The following is a 13,486-nucleotide window of genomic DNA, read 5'->3' on the forward strand; positions in this document are numbered from 1 at the left end:
CATATATATATAATAAATTATATATATATCATTTCTATCAGTGATGCATCAGTCAGATTCTATGTTTCTATCCCAATTAGTATTCCTTTAGAGAAAATATAGCATCTTTTTAAAAAATATCAAAACAAGAAAAAACCACAGAAGTGTCTGCAGCAAATTAAAAGTAAATTAACCTTCACAAACCATTTCCTTCTGTTTTCTGATTACTTTGTTACCAGGAGGCATTAACAATAATTTCAGTGATGGACACCACCATTCTTCTCTGTAGCAAGGTGAAAATAATTTTATTTTCATCACCTTTTTTCTGTGATGGATTTACTTGAAAAAAATAATGACAGGCTTCCTCACAGCAGCTGACAATCCTGATGTTGAGAGTGGGCAGACTGAACAGGCCAGAGAGGTACCTCTGTACCTATTATGGCAAAAATCGATACTGCACTATCTAAATTGCACCTCCCATAGGAGCAGATCAAATCCAGGAGGGGGAAGTCATCATTCTCTGTGAAAGCTCCTGCAAATTCAACCAGCACAATTATGAACAGATTTTCAGAAAAAAGAAAACCCATCCACCATAAAATTAATTGTGCACTCAGATGCTGTGAAGTGTGCAAGAACACATGTGCCTGATTCCAAGGGAAAAAAAAACATTTCATGAACAACTCTCGCCGCAGGTTATTGTGTGCCTTGTAAAATCTGCAATGTACAATCCTAAAAACTGTTGTTATGTACGGATGAAGTAAATGACCAATATTTCTTATAATAGAAAGAACGGAGGAAGAAACCTTGAAATAGTGATTTTTAAATCTTTTTGGTTGCTGAGTGTGTCAGTAATTATCAACAAAGACTGCCTTTGTTCCTACTTGGAATAAAACACACAAACACTGGGACACAGACAAACACACACACACACACACACACACACGCACACACACACACACACACACACACACACACACACACGCACACACACACACACACACACACACACACACACACACACACACACACACACACACACACGCTGCAGAAAACAAACACTGTGCGAGCATGTTTGAAATTTAAATTGCTGAAGAAAAGATTATGAAAAACTGTGCTGATGATTATTGGCAGTGAGTAAAACCCCATCTGACATAACACACTGTGGATCGGAAAGGGGCATCAGGCAAGATGTCATCCATCAGGCTGCAACCACCAGCTGGCTATTGCCGATCTGTTTCTGCCTGCAGTAGTTATCCCACTGAAGGAAAATCTCTAAACAAGGCTGTGAATTGGTTTTCATGCTTGCATTGACAGATTGGAAAAGCAGTTTGTTCTACCAAATTTAACAATGATATATCATTATCACAACTTTGGGAGAAATCTATAAAATCAATAAGTTTGTAGCCTAACTAGGATTTGTATTGCTTACATGCTGAGCTTCTGTCAAAGTAAAAGTGTATAGATTGAGTCACAGACAGATCAATGGCATTTGTGGACACTAAGCTCAATAACAACCCTTCTGAAAAGAAATAGATGTAAAAAGCAAATTTACTAGGAAAAAAAGCTAATATCCTTTCTGTTTGTAGCTGAAGCACTTTTCTGCCGCTATTGGCTCTGGCAGCGCTAATGCTTGCATCGTATGTGCTTGCCATTCCGAGTGTTACTGCTGTTTTAGATTCTTGCTCTGTGTGCACACTTGAATGCCCCCATTTGCCGGGCTTGTAGGAAACTGGCCAAGAGAAAAAAAGGGCATTTATTGTAAATTGAATAAAATCCTCAGCCTCAAGAAACTAGGCAGCTTTTATATACTTTGTAGTGGCAAGGATTGCTAATGGAGAAAAATAAAGACATGTAATTAAATAGTTTAATGAATTTGTATGTCTTTTGTTTGAGTGTGACGTGGAATGTGTGGGGCTGTGGGGTGACACAAAGAACTTGGCTGGTATTAAGTAACGTAGGAAATTTGTTCTTTGAATGATACCAAAGGTTTTTATACTTCATTATCACAGCATGTGAAATTGCTTGTAGTAAATGATTTGGATTATTTCCTTGATTAAACAAAAGAAGCATTCAGTCCCCAGATTGTATTTTTCTCCGTAGAAGACAATAAATCAGTTTTTTCCCCCTCTGTGGTGCCATGACTCTGAATGCTGAGATGTTAGTGATCTTTTTTTAATCTTCCAGTAAATATGTTACTTTCCTTTCAAATTATAAATATAGATAATTTATTTATTTTTTAATTTTTTAACTGAATTAATTTATTTCGGCATCTTGCTGTTCATTTTCTGGTAGCTCAAAGTCTTTCAGTCAGTGGGCCATTTAAAAAAAAATTCATGCGTGAGTTTTCAAATGATCAGGTGAATTGAACTCAGTGCATTGTTGAGTGTGTTTGCACCTTGTGTAGTCGTTCAGTTTGGCCCCTTCCATTTGGTTGCCGACATTTCCACTTAACTGCTTGAGGTTTCTTAAGTTGCACAGTTCTACCCAAGTCCCTGATTACTGTGTTACCTAACTTGCATCTAACAGTGTTTAACTCCATCATCAAGTATAATTTTAAAAAACCTCAAATCGTCCCAATAAAATTGGAAGAGCATCATTTCCTATCTACTGGTTTTTAATTAAACTGATAATGTAGAAAAAAAAATACTTTTTAGTGAAACTCTCATACAGCACACAGGTAAGACGAGGGTTCCTTATTCAATTAAGTTTCACCAATAAGAAACTGATTCATTTTGTATCTGCAATGAGATTAGGAATGAGTCATTCCTTACTAGCCCAACAACCTGTTCCATGGTACGAGGTGCAGCAGTATGGTAATTAAATTACTCGGCCAGTATCCAGAGGCCCGGGCCATTGATCCGCAAACGAGAGTTCGAGTCACACCGTGTCACTTGTGGAATTTCAATTCAAGTAACTGAATAAACCTGGGAAAAAAAAGGCTGGAATCAGTAACGGTAATGCCTGAAACTACCAGACTGTTGTGAGAGAGACAAGAAGCTGCAGATGCTGGAATCTTGAGCGAATCGCAGAGTGCTGGAGGAACTCAATGGATCAGGCAGCATCAGTGGAGGAAATGGACAAACAATGTTCAGGTCAAGGCCCTTCTTCAGACTGATAGAGGTCAGGTAGGGGTGGGGGAGAAAGCTTGAAAAGAGGTGGGGGCAGGGCAAAGACTGGCAAGTGATAGGTGGGTACAGTTGAGATGACTGTCGTGAGACTCAACTTGCTCACTAAGGTCCACCAGAGAACGCATTCTGTAATCCTTACCCAGCGTGGTCTATCTGTAACCCCCAAACCCTTAATTCAGGGGCAATTAGGGATGGGCAAAAATCTTGGCCCTTGACAGTTATATCATATCACATCGAATAAATAAAATAAAACATAAACTGAATAACCCAGACGGATAATGAATGGTTCTATCTTGTCCTTGTGACGGTGGGATTGTTATCAGTAGCAAAGGTGAATGATTTTCACTGATAGTACTTATATCAGGCCACCTTTTGAAATGAGCTCAGAGCCCACCTATACATACAGGCAAGATGATTTAGCCTTGTTGATGTGTAAAGATATTCCCACTGCATCAGGTAAGATCTGCTGCTTAAATGGATTTTTTTCTTGGGCAACAGGAAGAATATAAATATGTAGCATAGAATAAAGGCCAGGCACCTTTGCCATCCACATCCTTTTCTTTTCACGATGAGACCTTTTTAATCTTTTTTTTTCACTCCAAACTCATACCCTTCTATCCTTTAATAAATCACGAATTGATCCAATTCCCTGGTGAATGGTCAATGAAGTCAGTATTTACTGCCGTAGTTGGCAGTCTATTTCATAAGGCAATGATTCTAATCGACATTATTTCAGATGCTAAGTCACAATGCGGTATTCAAACTTTTATTTGGTATTCTCTGATTTTGCTGTTTGCATTCCCTTAAGAAAGCACTCCATTGCATCCACTGTATTTTTTCCAGCAGTTTGATTGCAGTTATATATACATTTTAAAGACAATTATTTCACAAGGTTTAATTTACTTAATGCCTCTCCAAGGGTAGAATCTTGCTGGTGCAAAACAAGCTGTATCAAAATGGCTGTCCGCAACCCACTCAATCCATCGACAGACATTGAGAGATATTAACAAACATCAACACATGTTGCAGTTGAGATAATAGACACAAAATGCTGGAGTAACTCAGCGGGACAGGCAACATCTCTGGAGAGAAGAAATGGGTGACGTTTCGGGTCGAGACCCTTCTTCAGACTGATGTCAGGGAAGTGGGCGGTACAGAGATAAAATGTAGGCGGAGACAATAAGACTGATCAGAGAACTGGGGGGGGGGGGGGGGGGAATGGAGGGAGAGGGAAAGCAAGGGATACTTGAAGTTAGAGAAGTCAACGTTCATACCATTGAAGTGTAAGCTGCCCAAGTGAAATATGAGGTGCTGTTCCTTAAATTTGCGCTGGGCCTCACTCTGACAATGGATGAGGCCCAGGACAGAAAGGTCAGTGTGGGAATGGGAGGGGGAGTTAAAGTGTTGAGCAACCAGGAGATCAGTTAGGTTTAGGCGGACTGAGCGAAGGTGTTCAGCGAAACGATCGCCGAGCCTGAGCTTGGTTGCAGTTGAGATGATTGGATATTGGGAGGGGAACATGCAGATGGCAGGAATTAATGTGTCGTTTTAGTGTGAGCAGCAAAGATGAAGTTTACCGCAGAGCCTTGTACTTCTCCGGGCTTTTCCCACCACTTGCCTATCTTGCGCATTATGACCACACCAGCACAGAGCATCTACTGGAGCTTTATCAAGCAATAAAATAGCATGGATCTGTCACTGTGTTGAACTGACCATGATCAAAGTCAGTGTTGACATTCTGGGCGACTGTGATTATGGTAAGTAATCTCCCCACATCATCTCGGCTCAAAAACCTAATTCTGACCATCTTTGGTGGAGTTCTTTTGAATATGCCTATTATACACATGAGTGCATATTCATTTGCCTTCAAAGTAACTATTGGGAAGTGAGTGTGCTTCTACTGCACTCCATATCACTTATGAAAGTCTCCATCCACTGATTAAGCATTCATTGGACATAATGGCCAGCATTTATTGTCCATCCCAAGTTTCAGACGATTCTAGCGAGGGGCCTTTTCGATTTACCAGACTCTATACAATGAAATTATTCCCAGGATGACTGGCCATTCATAGAGCATGGAACAGGGCAGCACAGGAACTGGTCCTGCAACCTACCATGTCTGTGCTGAAGTTGATGCCACTATAAACCTATCTCATCTGCCTACACGTATTCTATTTACTTCCATTCCCCACATATTCATGTGTCCATCCAAAAACCTCTGAAATACCACCATCTGGTGTGCCTCCACCACCACAGGCAGTACATTCCAAGCACTCCCTATGCTATGTGTAAAAACCTTGCCCTGCACATCTTTAAACTTTGCCCCTCTCACCTTAAATCTATGCCCTCTAGTCTTCGAAATTTCCACTCTGGGAAAAAGGTTCTGACTGTCTCCCCCATCTAAGTGTCTTATAATTTTATATACTTCTATCAGATCTCTCCCCAACTCCCTGTATTCCAGAGAAAATAATCCAAGTTTGAACAGCCTCCCCTTGTAGCCGACACCTGCTAATCCAGGCAGCATTCTAGTAGAGTCTGAAGAAGGATCTTGACCCGAAACGTCACCTACTCCTTCTCTCCACAGATGCTGCCTGCCCTGCTGTGTTACTCCGGCATTTTGTGTCAATCTTCAGCATTCTAGTAATCCTCCTCTGCTCCTTCTCCAATGCCTCCGCATGCTTTGTGAAATGAGGTGACCAGAATTGCACCCAATACTCCAGACACGGCCTAACTAATATCCTAAGAAACCAGAACATGAATTCCTGACTCATACTCAGTGCCCCATCCAATGAAGGCAAATTCTCCATATTCCTTCCTTCTACTTGTGTTACCTGATAGATCAGCCATGATTGAATGGCGAAATAGACTTGACGGGCCGATTAGCCTTACTATGGTCCTAATTAACTTACCACTTTTAGGGACCTTTGGGCCTCGATCCCAAGAGCCCTCTGCACATCAATGCTGTTGAGGGTTTTGCCATTAACGTATTCTGTCCCCTTCCATTTCACCTCGCAAAGTCTAACACCTCACACTTGCTCAGATTTAACTCCATCTGCCATTTCTCTGCCACTATCTGTGGTTGCTCCATGTCCCTCTGTATAGTTTGACAGCCTTCTTCACTGTCCACAGTTCCCGGCAATCTTACCAAATTACTAACTGACCCATACACATTTACGTCCATGTCATTTACATTCCTTTTTGGATCGAACTGAATGGTTTGTTTTCTGGTTCCACCATGCTGAAAGATTGGAGCAGGGGGTCTGATATGAACAACGTCACCTGTAAGTTCCCATCCAAGACACAACACATCCCAATTGTGAAGCACTGTATCATTTCTTCACTCTCATTGAGTGAAAGTTTTGGAACTCGCCGTCCAACAGCTTTGTGTGAGTAACTTCACCTAAAGACAGCAGTGATTCATGAAGAGAATCCAACAGCACATTCTTATGGACAATCAAGGAAGGGTGATAAATGTTGGTGTTGCCAATTAAAAAATATATAGTTCAGGCGAGATAAAGTTGCCAAATGTCCTTCCCTGAAAGAATATTAATGAATCAGAGTATTGGGATTATGCATTATTGGGACTATTGTTTTATTTCAGATTTATTTACTTACCTGAATACAAATTCCCCAGCTACCATGTATCAGTCTCTGGATCGTTAGTTCAGGTCGGAATAATATGTCCTGCATAAAACTGGTACTGCTCCAAACTATTTGTAATGCTGGTAATGTTCTCTGTGGATTTGGACTGATATGAACAATGCTGCAAAAATGAGCAATTGACAGCTGGGAAACTGAGAAGAAACACTTACTGTGCTAATGTTCAAACGAGAAGTGTTACCAAACTCGGTTGGTATTAATGAACACAGTTAAGATGGCACCTTCGACTATGCAGATTTCCCTCAGCAGTGCACTCGATCATCAGCAAAGATACTAGAGGAGCAAGATGAACCACTCCGTTGAAATCGCCTACACTGAAATGTAGTACGCAAAGGAGCGTAACGTCCGCCATTTTAGTAGGCAAAACCCGCCGTACGCTATGCCTCTCGCAGTGTAATCAGTGTTTCGGGGGAACAGTATGTGTGATGATACCATAAAAATGCAGAATATATCTCATCTATCAATTCACAGATTTTTGTTATTTTTCTTTTTAAATGTTTCTGCAAGTTTCTGCCTACTAAAATGGCGCCATGACCTACTACGGTTTTTAGGGTCGAGTGGTCTATCACTGCTCTGCTCTATTATCTTTGATCATCAGTAAGGATATCTGTACTCAACACTGTAATGGTATGGATCAAGTAACAGTTCAATGTTGAGCAAGTTTGTAAAGTATCAGATTAAATAATATGTGATTTACAGGCACACTTATATCTGCCAAACATAATTAATAAATTGAATTTCTAGCTACAATTTCTTTACGTTTACGTGGTCTCTTGGTAGTTTTTTTTGTGTGGAGAAGATATTTTATTATGAAATATTTTGCTACCTTCTGCAAGATACAAGTTTAAAGTATCAATTTCTGACCAAAACCAAAAGAATGGGGTTGAAAAAATGTTCAGGTCCAAAAAGAAAGTGAACATGGCAACGCGTAAAGATTTCATGTGAAATCTATTTCAAATTAGACTTTTAGTTTAGTTTAGTTTAGAGATACAGCGTGGAAACAGTCCAGACTCGGCCCAACGAGTCCGCGCCGCCCAGCGATCCCCGCACATTAACACTATCCTATACACACTAGGGACCATTTTTACATTTTACCCAGTCAATTAACCTACAAACCTGTACGTCTTTGGAGTGTGGGAGGAAACCGAAGATCTCGGAGAAAACCCACGCAGGTCACGGGGAGAACGTACAAACTCCGTACAGACGGCGCCCGTAGTCAGGATCGAACCTGAGTCTCTGACGGCGCTGCACTCGCTGTAAGGCAGCAACTCTACCGCTGCGCCACCGCAGTTTAGTTTAGAGATACAGCGTGGAAACAGACCCTTTGGCCCACCGAGTCAGCTCCGACCAGCGATCACCCGCCAACCAGTTTTGTCCTTCACACTAGGGACAATTTACATCAGCCAATTGACTTACAAATCTGAACGTCTTTCAAGTGCTGGAGGAAACTGGAGCACCCGGAGAAAACCAATGTGTTCACACGGTGATCATACAAACTCCACACAGGCAGCACCCATAGTCAGGATATCTGGTGCTGTAAGGCAGCAACTCTACCCCTGTGCACTTGTGCCACCCTAAAATGTTTTATTTTAAAAATGTTCATATTCAGAAAAATTGTGTTATGTAAAACAAATAATGATGCTATCCTTCTGGTGAAAACCTGTGTTGCTAAAGGATGATCAGCAGACAGCTTTCAACTGGAGGGCCGTGGAGAAAACAATGACACATTTGTTTGCGATTCCAGAATTTATTTAATAAGTATAAGATTATTTGTAACTTTTTCCAAATAGAAGTGCAATTTATCTGCACAACTTGTGTGAGATAAATAATATTTATATTTGGAAAATATTGGTTCTGTGCTTTTTGTTCCTAAAAAAAAATCAAAATAGCAATGGGTTCTTGATGTAATGAAGCAGTTTATGGTTAATTTAGAATATTTGGCAGCGTAAATCCACCTCCTGCTGAGTAGCATTGAAACACCAAGGAAATGGCTGGTCTATTTGATTATGCTGGCCACAGAGAACATCAGAGGGAGGGGGGGAAGGGGGAGGGAGGGGGCAGAAAACTGTACCTAAGTGGGCAGAAAACCCACTTTGACCAATAATTGTTGGGGATAGACACAAAATGCTGGAGTAACTCAGCGGGACAGGCAGTATCTCTGGAGAGAAGGAATGAGTAACGGTTTGGGTTGAGACCCTTCTTCAGACTTTGCTGGAGGTTGTACTAGCTGGCTCTTGGGGACTGCTGAACGAGAAGGGGGATGTGTCAATTATGCCTCTTGGACTGATTCCAATTTATTCATATGGAAACAAATGCTCAGATTGGGGACACCAATCTAACTGCACCAGTTAGTTCACTGAAAACGTCTCGAGCAAAACTGCCAGCAGATATGGTTGGAATGGCTTAATAAAAATTATACACTTACAGGTTCATTCAGTTGTCATCAGAAGAGGTATATACTCAGTTCATGCCTGGTATGGGCTAGGTTGTCAATGGCTTAGTACTATGAGCACCGCGACACAAAGATGGCCAGATGGGCCGACCGGACTTTGGACTTTGAACTTTGCAAAGAGAATTTCACTGTGCAGTTGCATATGTGACAAAAAATACATTATTGACTATTAATAATTTACTAGACCAAGTGGACCTGTTGGGCCCAAACCTCTCCTGCATTGGTGCAGCACCCCCTCGCCCCCTCCCCCCTCCTCCCCCCCTCCTCTCCCCCCCTCCTCTCCCCCTCCCCTTCCCCTTCCCCTCCCCCTTCCCCTCCCCCTTCCCCTCCCCTTCCCCTCCCCCTTCCCCTCCCCCTTCCCCTCCCCCTTCCCCCCCTTCCCCTCCCCCCTTCCCCTCCCCCTCCCCCTCCCCTTCCCCTCCCCTTCCCCTCCCCTTCCCCTCCCCTTCCCCTCCCCCTCCCCCTTCCCCTTCCCCTCCCCCTTCCCCTCCCCCTTCCCCTCCCCTTCCCCTCCCCCTCCCCTTCCCCTTCCCCTCCCCCTTCCCCTCCCCCTTCCCCTCCCCTTCCCCTCCCCCTTCCCCTCCCCTTCCCCCCCTTCCCCTCCCCCCTTCCCCTCCCCCTTCCCCTCCCCCTTCCCCTTCCCCCTTCCCCTCCCCCATTCCCCTCCCCCATTCCCCTCCCCCATTCCCCATCCCTCACCATCCCCCTCAACCCCCCTTAACCTCCCTCCTCCCCCTCCCTCCCTCACTCCCTCCCCCTCCGTCCCTAGGAGATAGATTTAAACTTTAAAATATGAATAACTTTAAAAATATAACCGATTTCAATTAAACTTCCATTAGCACCAAAGGGACGACGGTGAGTAAGGTGGGCCTAAAATTGTCGCGCTATCGTATACCATTTTGGCTATAGTTCAGGAACAAACAAACAAACAAACAAACGAGAGTTTTAGTATATAGATTATTCTTCCAGTTTGTTTTCTGGCAGGGTGGGGAATGCACCATTTCAAGTATTGCTGTGATCCAAAAAAGAACGCAGATGTTGGACAAGTTTGAAAAGTCCACTTAGAAAACTATAGAAAAAGATCTTTGAAGTTCCTTCAGGATGAAAATGTCTCAAATGTTGAGCATGTTTAACAGCAACCATTGGAATTTCCCATGTTTACGAGCTAACTGTATTTAATGACACTGAGATTTTGTCAACTTTTGATGAATAAAAATTTACCTTAGTCCCTTGGATCTGACATCAATTTCTTTAGATGCCATTTATTTTAGATTGTAGCTCCGTGGGTTTTTACTTCATCAGAAGCAGTGTGCCTGCCGGCATTTTAAGTAGTCATATGGGAATTCAATACCTTGTGGGGGAATAATGATGATAAGCTAGTCAGTGAGACTATGTGAACCTGCACGAGTGCAATAGAGGGCGTTTCCCTTGTTAGGATTGTGGTTGAAGAACTTCTGAACGACAGCTCTGAAGACTCTGTGAGCACATCAACTGTCCAATTCATTACCGACCATGACAACTAAGAGGATCCCAACCCAAATGCTGACTTTCCACTGTTAGTTATCTCAGTCCAAATATTGGACTCAGCCCTATCATTTATCTCACTGTCCTTCAGCAAAAAAATGAGGGAAAATTAGCCAGAGTTTTAATCTTACAGTATTGTCTCTCCAAATCTGCTTCCAATAACAGTTGTGGGAGAATTGAATTGGAACAGTATTGAAACAGGTGCAATTGGTAATCATCTTCAGAGATATTGCAGGGGATGTTGGTGTTAAGAGGGAGGAGAAAGAGACTGAACGTGTGCATTAGAAGGGGTGGGACTGTGGTTGATCTTTAATCACAGTTGAGGAAAGGAGGTATAAAATAGTTTACTGAGCCAAAACTGACCTTTTAAGGGCGGCACAGTGGTACTGTGTTAGACTTGCTGCCTTGGAGTGCCACAGACCCAGGTTCGATCCTGACTACGAGTGCTGTCTGTATGGATTTTGGATGTTTTCCCTGTGACCGCGTGGTTTTTCTCCAGGTGCTCTGGTTTCCTCCCACATTCCAAAGATGTACAAGTTTATAGGATAATTTGGCTTTGGTAAAAAATTGTAAATTGTACTTAGTGTATAGGGTAGTGTTAGTGTGTGGGATGATTGCTGGCCGGTGCAGACACGGTGGGCCGAAGGGACTGTTTCTGTGCTGTGTCTCTAAAGTTTAAAGTCTAAAATGATTCACTAAAACTTTTCACACAAAAAATAAACAGATTCTTAAGTGCACATTCTGTGTTTTCCATGCCAAATATGGACATGCCAGATTCCACATTCTATTGGCCAGTTATATTCTTTAATCTGGATGTATTTTGGTGTCCGCTATTTTTATTGGAGTTTAGACTATTATCGGGAGCTTCATGAGAACAAGATTCTGGAAACACTCAGTTGTTTTTACAGTATCCTGGGAAGGAGGAACAGAATTGATGTTTCAGAGTCGATGACATTTGAAAGGAACTGAAAGAACAAACGAACTTTAAGACGGAGAGTAAGAGAAAAGGGGCAGAGAGAACGAAAGGGAAGGACTGCGAAAGGGCAGATCATGGGAAAGGGTAAACGGCAAGACAACAGAGAGTGGTGGTAGGATCGGAAGTGCAGGGTTTCTCCAGCAGAGGTGAAAATGAAAGCAGCAAAATCATCATCTATTAATGAAGAAGGCAGGTAACAGTATAAATAGGTTCCTTCAAATAATTGCATAGAGTTCTTGAAACTAAGAACAATAAGTCAATAAATTGTGTGTAGGATAGAACTAGTTTACGGGCGATCGCTGGTCGGCACGAACTCGGCAGGCAGAAAGGCCTATTTCCACGTTGCATCTCTAATCTAATCTAATCCAATCTAATCTAATCTAATCCAATCTAATCTAAACTAATCTAAACGAATCTAAACAAATCTAAACAAATCTAAACTAATCTAATCTAATCTAATCTAAACTAATCTAAACTTAACTAAATTTAACTAAACATTAAAGTTAAGCCCTATCAGCCAGTGCTAAAATGTACACACATGAAACATTTGAGAGTCTGAAGAAGGGTCTCCTTCCCATTCCCAGTCTGAAGAAGGGTCTCGACCCGAAAGGTCACCATTCCTTCTCTCCCGAGATGCTGCCTGACCTGTTGAGTTACTCCAGCATTTTGTGAATAAAAACCTTCAATTTGTACCAGCATCTGCAGTTATCTTCTTAAACATTTGAGAGTGTTGTCTTCATCACAATGGCTGTACCAATCATTCCAGTGGACATAGTGCATGCTCCCACACTTGCAGTGAGGCTGATGTATCAAAAGGTCTACAAGAGGGAGGAACTGCACAGCAAGAGAAGATGCAGAGCCTGCAATCAAGCTCCAGGCATCCGGAGAAGTGGAATTTGTCCAAAACCTGCCAGGTGTGAATCCATTGCAACTTAACACATCCTCACTCATTGTGAAAGGGATCTTTACACGGAGTGGAGACCCAAGGACTGTTTCATTGAACACTTGCACTTGATCTGCCAAGGCCTGCTGGATCTCCTGTTGTTCACCATTTTAACTCCCCTTCCCATTCCTATACTGACCTTTCCGTCCTGGGCCTCCTCACTGCCAGAGTGAAACCACGTGCAAACTGAAGGAACAGCACCTCATATTCTGCTTGGGTAGCTTACTACCAACAAAATAAACATTGGATTCTACAATTTTAGGTAACCCTTCCCCCCCTTGTTTTCTTCCACCCACTTTTCTTTCTCCCTTCCCCAAACTCCGAGTGCACACCCATTTATCTGACCATCCCACTCCCCTTTCTCTCATCCACTTCCCCTTCCATCTATATCCTTCCCTCTGGCTTCATATTTCACCCCTCTCTACTTAACTAATGCCCTTTTGCCTTATTTTCATCTCGAGCCATTGTCCACCCATCTGCCAAACTAAACTAAACCTCCATAAGTCAATATTTTGCTAAAAAATCTAAGTTGTGTTCTTCGTGGTTGTGGGACATGCTTATAGACAAGATATATTCGCAACACAAGACCAGTGCACGACCACCTGTAAAGCCCTCCAAATTAGGGTTTTCCCAAAGAGGCAAAGAAGGGAACCTAGTGGAGCTACTGAACGCACTTGAAGAGCGGGAGGACATGTTAGCACTGGTTGCAGTCGTTGGACAGCACCCAGGTGTGGCAGTTTGTCTATCCCTGCAGATTCCTCCAGCAGGTCCTGGCACCATGAAGGAAGAGGTAAGATTGAAGAGATCTTCACAAAGGGTTTTAT

Source organism: Rhinoraja longicauda, chromosome 6, assembly GCF_053455715.1.
Source record: "Rhinoraja longicauda isolate Sanriku21f chromosome 6, sRhiLon1.1, whole genome shotgun sequence".
NCBI classification, from domain to species: domain Eukaryota; kingdom Metazoa; phylum Chordata; class Chondrichthyes; order Rajiformes; family Arhynchobatidae; genus Rhinoraja; species Rhinoraja longicauda.